Here is a 17,294-nt window from a genome sequence, read left to right on the forward strand (position 1 = left end):
AAAAAAAAAAAAAAGCTATGAATTTGACAAGGAGCTACACTACTAGGTTATAATAACTATGTTAAAGTTATAACAGTTGTTCTAATTAGCTATTAGTAATGTTAGATCATAGCTCTAAGTGTCTTGCTCTCTGTTTGTTAGCATTAATGATAATCATTTTGTTTTCACAGTGCACATGTAGTCCATTATTTTTTAAAACACATGTACAAACTATCATCATCAATCATCTATTTCCTGATATGTACCCTCGAGCAGGGATTTCCAATTGGGGGAGGGATTCCTAAAGCGGGGAATTTCAGAGTTTTGGGGGGTTATGACAATAGTGGGGATGGATTTTGTGTTAGGCATGAATTTTAAATACTGTATGCTTTACAAATAAAGTTTTCTTAATAGTTTATCATTATATTTACTTTTTTTTAATTAATGGCCATAGTTAATGAAGTCATTACACAAATTAACTATAGCTTTAATCAATAAATTTAAGATATTAGGATGCTTGAAAGGAATTCTCTAAAAATATTTTTGGTTGTAACCTATAAATTTTATTTAAATACTTATTTATCTGTGAAACTAAATATGATTTTCAGAGTTTTTAGATTTTTTTTAATGTTACGATTTTTACACTCAGGAACTGCACAAATATCCATCATTTTTAAAGAGATTAACAAACATCTGTTATGAACCAAAATATATTCAACATATTTAGAAAATCTGACATGTTGCACACACACACATGACCTTCACACTAAAACATGGTCAAATAAGCCCCACAATTTTGGAAAGGGCAGAAATGATATTCAGATATATAGAAAAAAGGAGTGCATGAAGCAAAAAAGGTTGAGAACTACTGCTCTAGAGATTTTCACGCCACTATGACAAAACTACATGATTAAGTTTACATTATTATTAATCTCCTATCAACAATTTTCTTCCAAATTAGTCCATTACTTGTCAGTACTCAAATATTGTTGTATCTGATATTTTGTCTGATGCTTCTGACTAAATACTAAATCAATTCATAGACCTTAGTCTTAATCTGGGCTTTTACCTACCATCTTGGCATCGAACATCTGTTTTGCTAACCTTTCTTCTCCCATTCTCTTTAAGTGAGCATACCACACATACTTGAATACAGTGTCACATTCCTGCTTAATGCCTTCATTTTTATTAAATTCCACTATTGATGCCAACTGTTCAGGTCTGTAATTTTTCTAAGAATTTTTATATCTGTAGTTTCTAATCTTCAAATGCTTTATTTCAAACCTAACTTTTAGATCCATAACTTAAAACTGGTTTGAACACTGTCTTGCATACTTATAGTTAAGTGTTTTGGCTAATTTCTCTCTTATCCCATATAAATTAATGCAACTGGCTGGCTCCCCACCATACCAGCTATGCTTATTCTGTTATTTTTTTCCAATTTAATCTGTCATCTTCACTAAACAAAGTGCCTAAACAGCTGAAATATTTGATTTATTCTATAGATTCTACATTCAGGATGCAGTTGATGTTTTCAATGTTTCTACCTATTTTCATTGCTGATTTTCATGTCAAATTTGTTACAGCTGTTATTCAATTTAGTTAGAGAATCCTTGAGACTTGCACTAGATCAGTTTAAGAGTATGACATCATCTGTATAAAGCAAAGAGATAAGTTTGACATCTCCAAATTTAATATCAGGCCTAATGCCACTATCTTTCATAACATGATCCATATAGATCATAGGTGGCCAACAGCAGGCCCACGGGCCACATGCAGCCCGTAACATGATTTTGTGCAGCTCACGGCAGGATAAAAACTATATTAAATTATATGTATAATCAATTTAGCTATTAGTTTCAACTACAGATTTTCTGATTGATATACTAGTTATATTCATTATTTCTGATGACGGAAACAATTTATGGAATCAATTTTCGAAAATTTTGAAAATCGACTTTGATGAACTTGTTGCCGCACATGAACGCCTACAGTGTTCTCATTAAGTTGTGTTACATGTAAAAAAACCAGAAATATGTAATTAAATTTAATTTAACAACTATTTTATATTGTTTTCCCAGTAGTAAAATGATTTAAGAAATGTAGTAATTCAATACATATAACTATTGTCTTGAAAACAATGAAGAGTTTATTTAAGTTCTGTCTAAAAGTGTGCGGTCCAGGTCCGTGGTGCTACCACTCATCATATATTGGCACTAGTATAGAATGAAGTTGGCCATGCCTGATATAGATGATGAATAAAAGTGGAGATAATAAGTGTCATTTTACACCTGATTTTACATCATTTATAACTGCTGACTTACAATTAAAATATAAACTACGTACTCTCAGATCCATAAGTTAAAATTGGTTAATACAGCTAATTTAGTGTTTTGATTAATTTCTCTCTTATTCCATATAAATTTATTCAGTTGACTTCCTACCATACCAGCTTTGTTGTTTCTGTTCTATATGTAATTTACAATCTTCACTAAAAATCGTGCATAAGTAGCTGAAATGTTTTACCTGTTCTATAGGTTCTCCATTCACAATGCAGTTGATATTTTCAATGCTTCTGCCTATTTTCATTGTCTTTGTCTTGTTATTGCTGACCTTCATACCATATCTTTACTGGATTTATTTAGAAGTATAACATCATCTGCATAAAGTAAAGAGCTGAGATTAACATTTCCAATTTTGAAATCAGATTTAATACCACTTTTCTTCATAATGTGATCCATATCGATAATGAATACCAGAGGGAATAATGTTCTATAGGTTCTCCATTCACAATGCAGTTGATATTTTCAATGCTTCTGCCTATTTTCATTGTCTTTGTCTTGTTATTGCTGACCTTCATACCGTATCTTTACTGGATTTATTTAGAAGTATAACATCATCTGCATAAAGTAAAGAGCTGAGATTAACATTTCCAATTTTGAAATCAGATTTAATACCACTTTTCTTCATAATGTGATCCATATCGATAATGAATACCAGAGGGAATAATGTACATCCTTGTCTGACACCAGTTTTAACACTAACTGCTGACTTACAACTCAAATAAAAACTAAGTATTGTTGATATTATGCCCCATGGACACCATACAACTGTAGCATTTTGAATAGCTTTTCTCTTGGCACCTTGTCATATGCCTTTTCCAGATCTACAAAACATACATACGGATCTTTGTTACATTCAAACAATTTCTCAAAAATCTGATTCTGAATACCTCTATTTGGTCTGAATCCAGCTTGTTCTTCACCAAGCTTCCCTTCCACAATCCAATCCTTCTCAACTGTTTCTCAATTATATCTGCATAAATCTTACCAGGAACACTTAGTAGGGAAATACCTCTGTAATTCTCACATTCAGTTTTATTTCCCATTTTGTATATGGGTACTATAAGAGCTCTATTGCAATCATCTGGAATTCGTCCCTCTGTCCAAGCCTTCCAAACGATGCAGTGCAGACACTAAGACTTTTATACCTCCATACTTGAACATTTCTGGTCGAATATCATCTCTACAACAGTTACCTTTCCACATTTCAGACTTTTGATGGCTTTTTTCTACTTCAAGTATGGATATGTATTACTGACTGAATGTTTGTTAAGTGTTTTTTACTACTGTGCTGTGATTGATTGATTCATTTAACAATTTTTCAAAGTAATTACTCCATACTTCAAGGATATCTTTTTCTCCAGTTTTCATGTCATCTTTATCATCTTTAATTCCTTTTACAGCACTCTTACCTCCATTTCTGAGCTTCTTCAACAACCTCCAGAATATCTTACCACCTTCTTGATATTTATTTTCTATGTTCTTACCAAAATCTTCCCATGACTTTTGTTTAGCTAGTTTTACAACACAGTGTTTAGCTGTCTTACATTTGTCTCTGTATTCTCTAATAGCACAAGCTGACTTATTTGCCAGGAACTTTTGATATTACTATTATTACGGGTGACTCCAGGGAGTCCTTAGACTCATCGAGGGAGGCCCTAAACATCATGTCCACACAACTATATGACATTTTCATAGTATCTATCATACCTTGCCTTGAACTCACTCACCGTCATAGCACCCACAACAGACTCTGGCAGCTTATTCCACTCATTTACGACTCTAAAAGTAAAGAACCCAGCTCTCACACCCCTGCTAACCACATTCTTGCCCAGCTTCCATAGATGTCCCCTAGTTCTCCCACCACCAGTCCTGATCTCAAAAATATCCTCTGAATTAATCCTATAGAAACCCTTTAGCAATTTGAATGTCTCAATCATATCTCCCCTTTTCCGCCTGTCAACTAATTTCTGCAACCCACAAATCTTCAACTTGTTCTCATATGGTTCATTCCATAGATCTGCTATCATCCTAGTCACTCGCCTCTGGATCCTCTCCACCTCCTTTCCATCAAGAAGGAACCTAGGTGACCAAATCTGGGCACAGTAGTCGAGATGAGGTCTTATCAAGACTCGATACAGAAGTACAATAACTTGCTTGTCTCTGCTCGTCAAGGTATTTTTCAACAACCAAGTGAGTTGATGAGCTGATTTAGCTACTTTTGCAATGTGCCCCCTAAACTTCATCTCCCTATCCACCAACACTCCCAAGTCCCTGGCCTCATCAATCTCCTGGAGTACAGTTCCACCAATGTGGTATACTGCTGCTAATCATTTCACCCCCAAAATGCATAACCTTACATTTTGTCACATTAAATTGACATCCATTCTCCTTAGCCCTTTTAAAAGAAAGTTGCAAAGCCCTTTTACATTGGCCAAATCTGAATCTTTAAACGTGTGGACAGACTTATGTGTTCGTCGAACATGTTGTTTATTATTTTAACGGTATAATAGAACACAGAAACTAAGTAAATAATTAATTTATTCACTTGATGCTGATATTTCGCTGGTATTATAACCAGCATCTTCAGAGCACAAAAACACTGTTTGTCACAATACGTGAGACTAAAACAACATGGTGTACATTAACAAAATTGTAGCAGCAACACAAAGACTAGAGTCCTGATTTTGGCGCCCTCTATCTGAAAAAAAAAAAAAAAAAAAAAAAAAAAAAAAAAAAAAAAAACGCTATCATATATTGCTAGAGTCCTAGAAAAGTGCTAGTTTTTCCTTAATATGACTGTCTCCCAGATCTTCGGCAAGTTAATACAGCCATATTTGTTGAGATTTGGGGTGTGTTTTAGGGCTTCTGTCGCCTCTAAGAACAATCTCTCTGATTTATATGGGTTTCTGTGTAGTACTTTTGTGTTTTTCCAGTTGATCCTGTGTGCAGGGGTATCCAGAGCATGGTCTGCTAGGCCCGACTTCCCATAATGATATTTCCGGACGTATCGTTTATGTTCGCTGATGCGGATATTCACAGTTCTTCCTGTTTGACCGTAGTAGGCTTGATTGCATGAGCAGGGTACTTGGTAGACTCCTGGATGTGATAAAGGAGGAATGCTGTCCTTGGGTGAGCGGATGAGGGTGGCTAATTTGCTACATGGTCTGAATGTAGTGCGTAGTTTATGTTTAATGAGAATTCTTGAGATCTTTTCGGATGTGCCTTTAATGTAAGGGATGGTGACTGTTTTGTTGTAGTTCTCTGTGGTGGATGGTGGGAGGGGTTTCTTAGGAATGTTTAGTATTTTGTTTATTTTTTGTGGATTGTAGCCGTTGGCCAAGAAGGTGTGGCGTAAGTGAGTCAGTTCAGCAGTAAGAGCCTTGTCATTTGAACAGATTGCTCTCGCTCTATGGGTTAGCGTTTTTAAAATGCCATATTGTTGAGAAGGATGATGGTGTGATTGTTTGTGTAAGTATCTGCCTGTATGTGTGGGTTTTCTGAAAACTGAAAATGATAAGGAACCATCTGGGAGACATGTAATGAGTGTATCCAGGAAGGGCAGACAGTTGTTGGCTTCCGGTTCCATAGTAAAGTGGATTTTTGGGTGTTGGCTATTTAAATGTGCTAGGAATGTTTTCAATGTCTCAGGGCCATGTGGCCAAATGGCAAGCACATCATCAACATAGCGTAGCCAAAGTGTTGGTTTGAGAGTGGCTGTATTGATTGCTTGTTTTTCCAGGTGTTCTATGTAAAAGTTGGCTAGGGGGGGAGAAAGGGGGGAGCCCATGGCTGTCCCATCAATTTGTTTGTATATTTTCCCTTTCCATGTGAAATATCCTGCATGTATTGTGAATTTGAATAGTTCAAATATATCAGGGGGGAAGTGTGACTTCAGTAGATTGAGGGTTTCTATTAGTGGTACATTTGTGAATAGTGAAGTGATGTCAAAGCTTACTATTAAGTCTGAGCTTTTTAGGGTGAGGTGTTGTAAGATGCTTTTTAGGTGTGCTGAATTTTTGATAAAGGAGGGAGAATTGTTAGTGAGAGTGGCTAGTAGCTTTGCTAAATGTCTAGCCAGTTTGTATGTGGGACTATTTATACTGTCCACAATTGGGCTCCCCCCTTTCTCCCCCCCTAGCCAACTTTTACATAGAACACCTGGAAAAACAAGCAATCAATACAGCCACTCTCAAACCAACACTTTGGCTACGCTATGTTGATGATGTGCTTGCCATTTGGCCACATGGCCCTGAGACATTGAAAACATTCCTAGCACATTTAAATAGCCAACACCCAAAAATCCACTTTACTATGGAACCGGAAGCCAACAACTGTCTGCCCTTCCTGGATACACTCATTACACGTCTCCCAGATGGTTCCTTATCATTTTCAGTTTTCAGAAAACCCACACATACAGGCAGATACTTACACAAACAATCACACCATCATCCTTCTCAACAATATGGCATTTTAAAAACGCTACCCCATAGAGCGAGAGCAATCTGTTCAAATGACAAGGCTCTTACTGCTGAACTGACTCACTTACGCCACACCTTCTTGGCCAACGGCTACAATCCACAAAAAATAAACAAAATACTAAACACTCCTAAGAAACCCCTCCCACCATCCACCACAGAGAACTACAACAAAACAGTCACCATCCCTTACATTAAAGGCACATCCGAAAAGATCTCAAGAATTCTCATTAAACATAAACTACGCACTACATTCAGACCATGTAGCAAATTAGCCACCCTCATCCGCTCACCCAAGGACAGCATTCCTCCTTTATCACATCCAGGAGTCTACCAAGTACCCTGCTCATGCAATCAAGCCTACTACGGTCAAACAGGAAGAACTGTGAATATCCGCATCAGCGAACATAAACGATACGTCCGGAAATATCATTATGGGAAGTCGGGCCTAGCAGACCATGCTCTGGATACCCCTGCACACAGGATCAACTGGAAAAACACAAAAGTACTACACAGAAACCCATATAAATCAGAGAGATTGTTCTTAGAGGCGACAGAAGCCCTAAAACACACCCCAAATCTCAACAAATATGGCTGTATTAACTTGCCGAAGATCTGGGAGACAGTCATATTAAGGAAAAACTAGCACTTTTCTAGGACTCTAGCAATATATGATAGCGTTTTTTTTTTTTTTTTTTTTTTTTTTTTTTTTTTTTTTTTCAGATAGAGGGCGCCAAAATCAGGACTCTAGTCTTTGTGTTGCTGCTACAATTTTGTTAATGTACACCATGTTGTTTTAGTCTCGCGTATTGTGACAAACAGTGTTTTTGTGCTCTGAAGATGCTGGTTATAATACCAGCGAAATATCAGCATCAAGTGAATAAATTAATTATTTACTTAGTTTCTGTGTTCTATTATACCGTTAAAATAATAAACAACAAATCTGAATCTATCCAAGTCGTCGTGCAAGATTTTAACATCTTCTGCATTCACTATTGCCCTACCCAACTTTGCATCATCAGCGAACAAATGAACTGTTCCTCTTAGATCCTTCCCTATATCATTAATGAACAAATTAAACAGCAGTGGTCCAAGAACAGAACCCAGCGGCACACCACTAGTCACAGGCCGTCTTTTGGACTCTACTCCTGAATAAACTACTCTTTGATATCTCTCCATCAACCACCCACCTTATATCCATTCCCATATGTTGTAGTTTACGGATTAGAATTCCATGTGGTATCCTGTCAAATGCCTTAGCCAGGTCCAGCAGTATCACTGTAAACCCATTACCCTTATTCAGTTCAGCCATCACTGTGTTATAAAACTTGAGCAAGTTACTAAGGCATGATCTATCCTTCACAAAGCCATGCTGTCCCACGTACAGTATCTCATTTTCATCAATCCATTCCTGTATTTTTCCCTTGACTACTTTTCTCCAAGACCTTGACAATGACTCCTGATATGCTGATCATTTGGTAATTTGCAACCGTAGTCTTGGATCCTCCTTTATGCAGTGGAACTATTTTCCCCTCTTTCACACACCTTCGGGACTAAACCAGACCCGAGACTCAGATTACACAACATGGTCAAGGGCACTGATAATTCTTTAGCCGCTTCGTGCAAGACCCGTGCCGGTATACCATCCAATCCCACAGATGTATTCACATTAAGGTTCTGTAATAGACTATTCACCTCCACTTCATTCATCACAATTCCCGTATAAACTAATGGTTCCTTCATTTTTTCAATGTCACCACCTGGATGATATACAATATGCTTTCTTCTTTTCTTCACTGCCTCTTTAACTTCCTATGTCCACCATGGAGTTCTGATTTTTCTATCCTTGCAGATAAACCTCACCACATGCCTCTCTAGTTGAATCAATCAATGTTATCTTCAGGGCTTGCCACTGAATCTCCAAGGTTTCTATTCTCAAACTCCTTCATTTTTTCTTGAATAATGTTTGTGTAGTTTAGTTTACAGTCACATCTGAGAGCTGCTCAACTTTTATTCACTTTAAAACTTTCTTACATGTTCTTCTTTTCAATATGAAATTCAATTTTATCCTACTCAAGACTAAATGGTGATCATTTCTAATTTCAAATCCACTGTATATACTCTGTGTCCTGCACCAGGGAACATCACTATCAACAATAACATAGTCAATGAGACTTTTCTTATTCCTTGCCTCTTCTCTCCATGTGAATTTGTGCACATTTTTATGTTGAAACATGGTGTTAGTAATAACCAGTCCACGTCCTGAGCAGAAATCTAACAAGTATTTTCCATTATTATTAGCTTTGCTCTTATCTCCAAATTTTCCCAAAATATTTCTGTTTGACAATCATTTCCTACTCTGCTATTTAGATCACCGACAAGGACCAACTTTTCTTTTTTTATCGTGTCAGTTGCTTTCTCTAATGCCTTAAAAAATTCCTCTACTTCTTTCTTGGTAGAACTTTCTGTGGGACCATATATATACAAAGAGGTCTCATTGTCCAGTTCCCCATTCTGATATTTGCCCACATCACTCCACTTGAGACTGCCTGCCATTCAAGAAGATTAGCCTCGTATTTAGTGGTGAATACTATGGCTACTCATTCTTTTCCTTGATTGTCATTGCCTGAATATAATATTTTGTATTTATTGCTCAGAAAGATCTCACCAATTTTTATCTTTTTTGTTTCAGTCACTCCTGTTACGTCATTGCTCTCTGTAATTTATCTATCTTATTCACTCTATAGGGCCTCTAAGGTTATCTCTTAACTTGATTCCTGTGAGATGTTCCCGTTTCCTAACTCAGGCAAATGTGTTTAATTAGTGCTGCGCCAGCCTAAGTCTAAGGATAGAAATATCTTATCCTAAGGAAAGTTCACAGAGATCAAGTGTCACCAATAATATTAAATTAGATCAGGGAGCTGTGGATGCCTTAGCTTTGTTAATGAATTGTTTAGAATCTCACACACAACTCTCTCACTTTAAATATACAAATCATTGTTGCATTAAAGAATCATTTAAACAATTCTACATTAATTATACATTCTCTAGTGCGTATTTAGCACAAAATATTATTCAGGTTCTTAGATCATTCAAGTTCTAATATCAGTTTCATTTTAATAACTGCTGTAATCACACAATACTAGGATTCTCAGACAAACAGTCCAATAAGATTTTCAAGTGTCCCTGACTATTTTAAGTCATCAAAGTTCACTTCCTTTCAGAAAGGATCTAAATTTCTTCCATTCACAAATATCTAAATAATGTAATAAGAAATTCACAGTACTTATCTACACTGCTAGGTCTGCATCGAGATCTTTTCGTCTGTCGCTTCTAGTGGAATTTCACTGTTACAACATGCTGCCACGTGGGAATCACATGCACGATGCGAATCTGGCACTCGTCTTTGCTATCTAACATCGGCTTGCTCTCGCTGATGGACCATGGTTTGGATCTGCCGTTGGTTGGTGCATCGTCTTGCCGGAACTTATGCTAATCAGCTACGGGAACATAGAGACTCAACATCGCCGTCTTAGCACGATGAGAAAACCGGAACAGAGAAATAAACGGGGGTTGATTCTGACCTGTGCTGCCGTATTTATTTCATTTCTCAGTGCCCTCTTTTCGACTTCGAAACTCACACACGGAAGCCATTCGTTCTGACTGGGTGACGTCACTCTGCCACCTTACGGAGTCTTGTATTTTCGGAAACACGTGCCCCCGAACATCTTTCACGAATTCTTCAGCCTCGGTCGATGCATCATAACTGTGGTATTTCTGCAACCTTTGACCTTTCGTTGGCAGTGTTTTAACCTTCTTGCATGCAGTTTTAATTCTAATGGTTAAGTTTTAACATGTATTCAAATTATATTATTCTATTACATCGTTTTAGATTGCATAAAACCTCAGATTTAATACTTCTTCTTTTATCTTATTCCTTCTATGTTAATATGATATTATTTCGTCAGTGAATTTTAAGTTTAATTGCTAAAAGGGGCAAGTATGTTTATTCAGTTAAGCACATTCTGTTAGATCCTGTATGGGTGACTCTTTTGTGAATAGAGTTTCCCATTCCTGATCTAACACCCCTATTATGTCGATCTGCTACTTATCCAATTCCTCAGCTAGCTCCATTTCTTTGCCATTCAGGCTTTGGCTTCTTATGGTGATAGTACCGATCTTGAATTGTGGTGATGTTGAGTTGGGGTGTGTTTTAGGATTTGTTCCAGTAGCTGACTTTTTGCTGTTCACCCTGATTTCCTGGAGAAAACAATGGGGGGGCCCTTGTTTAACCGGGCAATGCCACGGCCCAGCTGGCATAAAATCCTGTCATGTTGTACCATCATTTTATATTGTGGTTTAAGCCAATAAGAATTCAATTTGGTTGGCTAAATTCCAAATTGCCAGCCCATCCTCATTCGTTTAGTATCCAGGTAGATACCTAACAGGGTACACCACAGGAAGGTGAGGATTGAACATTAGGTCAGAAGTCCTGGTAGGTTCTCTGCATTCCTTTAAAAGCTATGTGGAGGTCTCCTCTCAGTTATACAGCTTTGACACTTTAGCACGCACCCTCTTGATCAATATAAATATTGATCAAGAGGGTCCTCATATTTAAATTGTCATCCAAATGAATATGCTAGAAGTTTGCCAGTATTTATTTCTCTTTGTTTATTGTAAATATGATCTGTTTTATATTTTTTTAGCATTCAAATATTATTTAGTATCTGAGCATGCTGTTGACTAAAAAGATCAACTTAGCAACACCCAACCTTTGAACTGCAAATCTGAGTAACCAATCAACATAAAATAAAGAAATATTCACATGATGATGCAAATTTCCTCTTTATATATATATATATACACAGTAGAATCCCTTATTGTGATCACAAATAATATTATCAATCAGCTATTGCTATCAAAATCAGTCAGTCCCAAAACATACCATTTAAAATGGATTAAAAGTAATCCATCTATTATAATCAAAGTTCCAGTTATTGCTCGAATGTTTAGCCTTTTGCATCTCAGAATTCTAAGAAATAAGGGTTAATCAGGAGAAAATTTGACAAAGAACATTTGCTGAAACCTGTCTTTTCTGTTAATCTTCCTTTAATCTTATTCTTCTGTAAATCTTATATCTTTCAGGCAAATGCAAGTGGGTAATCTTAATCTCTTTTGTTTAATCTTAATTTTCTGTAAAGCTTAAATCTTCCAGGCAAATGCAGGTGAGGGGAGGGTATAAATGCAGTCTAATTGTGATTTTTTTGAGTTTATTTTCATGCTCTCTTTCAGTAAGTGAATTCAACTTTAAGTGCTAATTAAAACAGCCCTCAGCATTATGGCAGAAGTAAAAAACTTAAAGATTTATCTTTTTGAGAAAAGCAAAGAATTTTGGAGTGATAAGTTAATATGATAAGTATGATAAGTTGCCCAAATGAGTCAGCGTAATGGGGGCTATACATTTAAAAATTTCACAATATCACTCTTGTGTAAGATCTTAAAAAACACATCAAACATTGAAACTTCAGCTCTTACTAATGAGAACATCTATCAGAAGAGAGCCCAATCTGTTATGGATACTCAAGTTGAATCAGCATTAAAAATTTGGTTTAGTAATGTTCATGAAGGAATGCTTCGATTAATGGGCCTTTGATGCATCAAAAAGCAGAAACATTTGCAAAACAATGAACAAAGAAAATTTCACTGCAACTGATGGATGGTTTAACAGGTGGAAAAAGCAAGAGAATATTGTGTACAAGCATATTCATGGTGAAGAAAAAAGTGTTTTTTTTTTATCAGCTTATTATTACTCCAAGACCTCATGGAGTCAAAGACTCATCTGGGAGGTCCTTTTATCACACACAGCTCATCATACCATGTCTTAAACACACTCAAACTCCTTGCAGACACCACACTCTCAGGCAAGGCATTCCAATCATTCACAACTCTGCACGAAAAAAACCTGCCTCTCAACTCCCCTACTCACACCCTCTTTATACAGTTTCCAGGGATGACCTCTGGTTCTCCCACTATTTTATGTAGAACTTCTCCAGCATTAATCCTGTAACAACCCCTTACCAACTTGTAGGTCTCTATCATATCTCCCCTCTTCCTTCTCTCCACCAGACTCTGCAAATTACATCTTCTCAATCTTTCCTCATACATTCCAGAGGTCAGAAACTACCTTAGTCAGTCGGCTTTGGACCCTTTCCAACATCTCTTCATCCTTCTGAAAACCAGGTGACCAAATCTGGGGCACAATAGTCCATGTGTGGCCTAATCAAAGCCTTATACAATGGAACAAGAATCTCCCTACTTCTATACGTCAGTGTCCTCCGCATCATTCTCAGAAGCCTTTGTGTTGTCTTCACAATTTTGGCTGTGTCCCCTAAATTTCAGATCCTTATCCACTATTACCCCCAGATCTCTTATTTCCTCCACCTCCAACAATATATCCTCACCAAGCATAAATTCTGCATCCCATCTTTATTTTCCAAATTTTAAAACCTTACATTTTGCAACATTGAACCTCACATCCCCATTTCCATGTCCAATCACTCAATCTATTCAAGTCTTCCTGTAAGGCCACAACATCTTCACTACACTTCATGGTTCATCCCAACTTTGCATCATCTGCAAACAACTGAATATCTCCATCCAAGTCTTCACAGCAATGGACCTAAAACAGACCCCTAAGGTACTCCACTAGTGAATTTCCTTTTCCTGGATATCGCACCCCCATACACAACTTGTTGACACTTATCAAATAGCCAGTCTCCAGTCCAATGCACTAGTCTAATATCTAACCCCATCTACTCTAGTTTGATTGTCAACTTATCATGAGGTACTTTATCAAAAGCCTTTGCAAAATCCAGGTATATTACTGTGTATTCTTCTCCTCTGTCCAAGGAAGCAGTCACTTTATTGTAATAAGTAAGTAGATTACTAAAGCATGACCTCTATTTAGCAAATCCATACTGCCCATCAAAGATAATACCATTGTCAACCCAACTCTGGATTCTAGTTCTCACAAGCTTCTCCAACAACTTAACCACAACACCTGACACACGGATAGGCTTATAGTTTGATGCTTGAGTTCGATCACCTCCTTTATGAAGTGGCACAATCTTGCCCTCCTTCCACTCCTTAGGAACTTGACTGAGTGCAAGACTCATATTAAAAAAATATGTCAAGGCAGGTGTCAACTCCATGTTGGAGAAGGATTATGCATGGATTAAGACCGAGTGGCCAAAAATTATTGCTGAATATTCTCCCAAGGATATTTACAATGCAGATGAAATAGGACTATTTTTGTGCAATGCCTGAGCATACTTATTTATTTAAAAATGGAACTAGTAAAGGAATTAAATCTTCAAAAGAGTGAGTGATAGTTCTTTGTTGTGCTAATATGAAAGGTGAGAAACGAGAGCTCCTAGTGATTGGGAAAAAAAGTTAAAATCCTCCTTTCCTTTAGTGTTACACAGTGATCAGCATTCATTTTACGCAAATTATGGACTCTACAACCATGTTATAAATAATTATTTTAATTTCCCAATGTTTCGACCTTCATATTAAGGTCATCATCTGGAGTATACACACACACACACACACACACACATATATATATATATATATATATATATACAGACACAAGCTAAATTACATTTCACACAGTATGCTGAAGAGACAATGATTTGGCCAACAGTTATTCTACTGGCCTGACCTCTAGTTAAAATAAAATAAAATTACAATAAACAAATGAGATAAAATAAATTAACTACATCAAAGAAACATTCGTTCATATAGATAGTTTTGTTACAGTAAAAATGATGTCCTAATTTAACATGACAATTGTTGTAATAGATTTAAGATTCTGGATTACCTATGGTCCTATTTATAATTATCTATTATAATTATAATTACAGTTAAGTGGGTAGAATATGTGCCTTCCGTATGCTTGGGATTTTTAGACCATCATTATTGATAAGAATATCACAGGCCTACTTGAATTTATGCTCATACCATGTTTTGGTGTGTATGTAAAGTGTTCAGAGCATGATCGGAAAGACCAGCTTGACCATAGTTATTATATTTAATGTGACGTTTATGTTCCTTTTTTTCTAATAGGATTTGTGCATCCTGTTTCCCCTATATAGGACAAATTACAAGCGCAATGAATACGGTATACTCCAGGATGGGCCAGCGGAGGGAATGGATCCTTGGATGAGTTGAGAAAGTTCTTTAATTTTTCTGGAAGTTTAAAGGTGTCTTTAAGGTTGTATTTTTGTAGTATTCTGTTTATTTTATCTGATATCCCTTTAATGTATGGAATGGTTACAGTTTGATTGTAGTCTTGTTTATTTTTGTTTTTAAGTGAGCTCTTGTACAGAATTTTTGTTGATAGTATTTTGGCTGTAACCATTTTTAGGAAGGTATTGTTGATAACTTTTAATTCATCTTTAAGTGCTTGTTCATTGGAGCAAATCTTCAAAGCCCTGTTTTTTAGTGTATTAATGACCCTCTAGTTTTTGTGTTGGGTGGTGGTGGTGGTAGGAGTTTATACTGGCCAGTATGTGTTGGTTTCTGGTAAACAGTAAAGGAAAGACTGCCAGAAGAAAGACATGTGACAAGTGTATCTAGAAATAGAGGTGTGTTCTGCTTTTCAATCTCAATTGTGAATTGTTTGTGTTGTTTGTTTATGTGAGGTGTTTAGGATTTAGGATTTAGACCTGAGGAAAGTGTCTAATGTCTGTCAGCCATGGGGCCAGATTGCAAAAACATCATCAATATATCTAAGCCAGACTTTGGGTTTTAAAGGAGAGGAATCTAGAGCACATTGCTCAAAATGTTCCATGTAAAAGTTAGCAATGAAGGGGGGTGGGGAATAAAGGTGAGCTGAAGGCACAGCCCACCATTATAAATAGGACCATAGGTAATTCAGATAAACATTGTCCTTAAAAATAGGACCATAAGTAATCCAGAATCTTAAATCTAATACAACAATTGTTATATTGTATTAGATTTAAGATATCATTAAATTAGGGCATCATTTTTACTGTAACAAAACTATCTATATGAAAGCACATTTCTCTGATGTTGTCTTAAACAGAATATAGCTTTGATGTAGTTAATTTATTTTATCTCATTTATTTATTATAATTTTATTTTATTTTCACTAGAGGTCAGGCTAGTAGAATAACCGTTGATCAAATCATTTCTCTTCAGCATACAGTGTGAAATGTAATTTAGCTTGTCTCTGTATATATATATATATATATATATATATATATATGTGTGTGTGTGTGTGTGTGTGTATGTGTATACTCCAGATGATGACCTTCATATGAAGGTCGAAACATTGGGAAATTAAAATAATTATTTATAACATGGTTGTATAGTCCATAATTTGTATAAAATGAAAGTAAAAATCCTGTTGACTACTGATCTAGTCCAAATGCTTGGATGACTAATGACATTTTCAACAATTGGTTAGTTAAGTGGGATCTTAAATTAAAGCGAAAAATTGTCTTGTTAGTAGACAACTGTATACTGCACACACATACAATTTATCGTTAAAGAACATCAAAGTAATTTTCTTGCCTTCAAACACTACATCATTAATTCAACCATGTGACCAAGGCATCATATGAGCTTTTAAAGCTTATTATCATAGGGAAGTTTGTGCAAGAATTATCGTTGAACTTGATTATATAAAAGACCAATCTGATGCAAGTGCAATTGCTATAAAGATTTCCCTTCTTGATGCGTTGCATTTGGTAGCAATGTCATTGAAGCAAGTCTCAGAGAAAGCTATTGTAAACTGCTTCCAAAAATGTGGATTTTTTAAGACAAACTCTGAAGCTCCTTCTTCCAAAGAATTTGAATATCTTACAAATGAAATTTTTGATAAACACCAGATGGTATGTCAAAATTAGAAAATTGAATATTTGAAAATTGGTTGGATATTGATAACAATGTTGAGTGTTGGCTACAATGACAGTGTAGGAAATATGTCAAGCTGCTTCCGATGAGAACTTTAAACTAATAGAAGAAAGTGAACCTAATACAAGTATAGAAGAACAAATTTTAGAAGCTCTATGAATACTTCGTTGGGGTGTGCAACATAGAGCAACAAACTTTGAAAGGCATTACAAGCATGAGCAATTTATTCATGAACTATTATATTCAAAGATATGACAGACAACACTAGATAAGTTTTTAAAATAAATTTTATTTTGTTGCTTACTAAAAAGTTACAATAAACTGAAATACATGATGTAATTTTTTATATCGTTTGCTTAATGTTATCAGCCAGTTATTGTTATTGAAAAGCAACTGTCCCAAAGTGATCATAATAAGCAGTGCCTACTGTATGTGTGTGTGTGTGTGTGTGTATGGAATGTAGGCTATGCTTGTATATCATGTGCAGATTCACCAAAAAGTATGAGAAATATATTTTGAAAAATTAGAGAGAACTTTTTGCTAGGCTACATAT

General features: G+C 36.0%; 1 protein-coding gene across 1 annotated transcript in view; it reads right to left on the minus strand.

The window, feature by feature from the left end:
• The window catches only part of LOC150106685 (uncharacterized), a 250,285-nt gene that overhangs the window by 23,017 nt on the left and 209,974 nt on the right, over positions 1 to 17,294 (minus strand). The gene's annotated exons all lie outside the window — the stretch shown is intronic.

Source organism: Typopeltis vanoorti, chromosome 5 (genome assembly GCF_054136105.1).
Source record: "Typopeltis vanoorti isolate ZY-2024b chromosome 5, IOZ_Tvanoo_1.0, whole genome shotgun sequence".
In the NCBI taxonomy this organism is placed as follows: domain Eukaryota; kingdom Metazoa; phylum Arthropoda; class Arachnida; order Uropygi; family Thelyphonidae; genus Typopeltis; species Typopeltis vanoorti.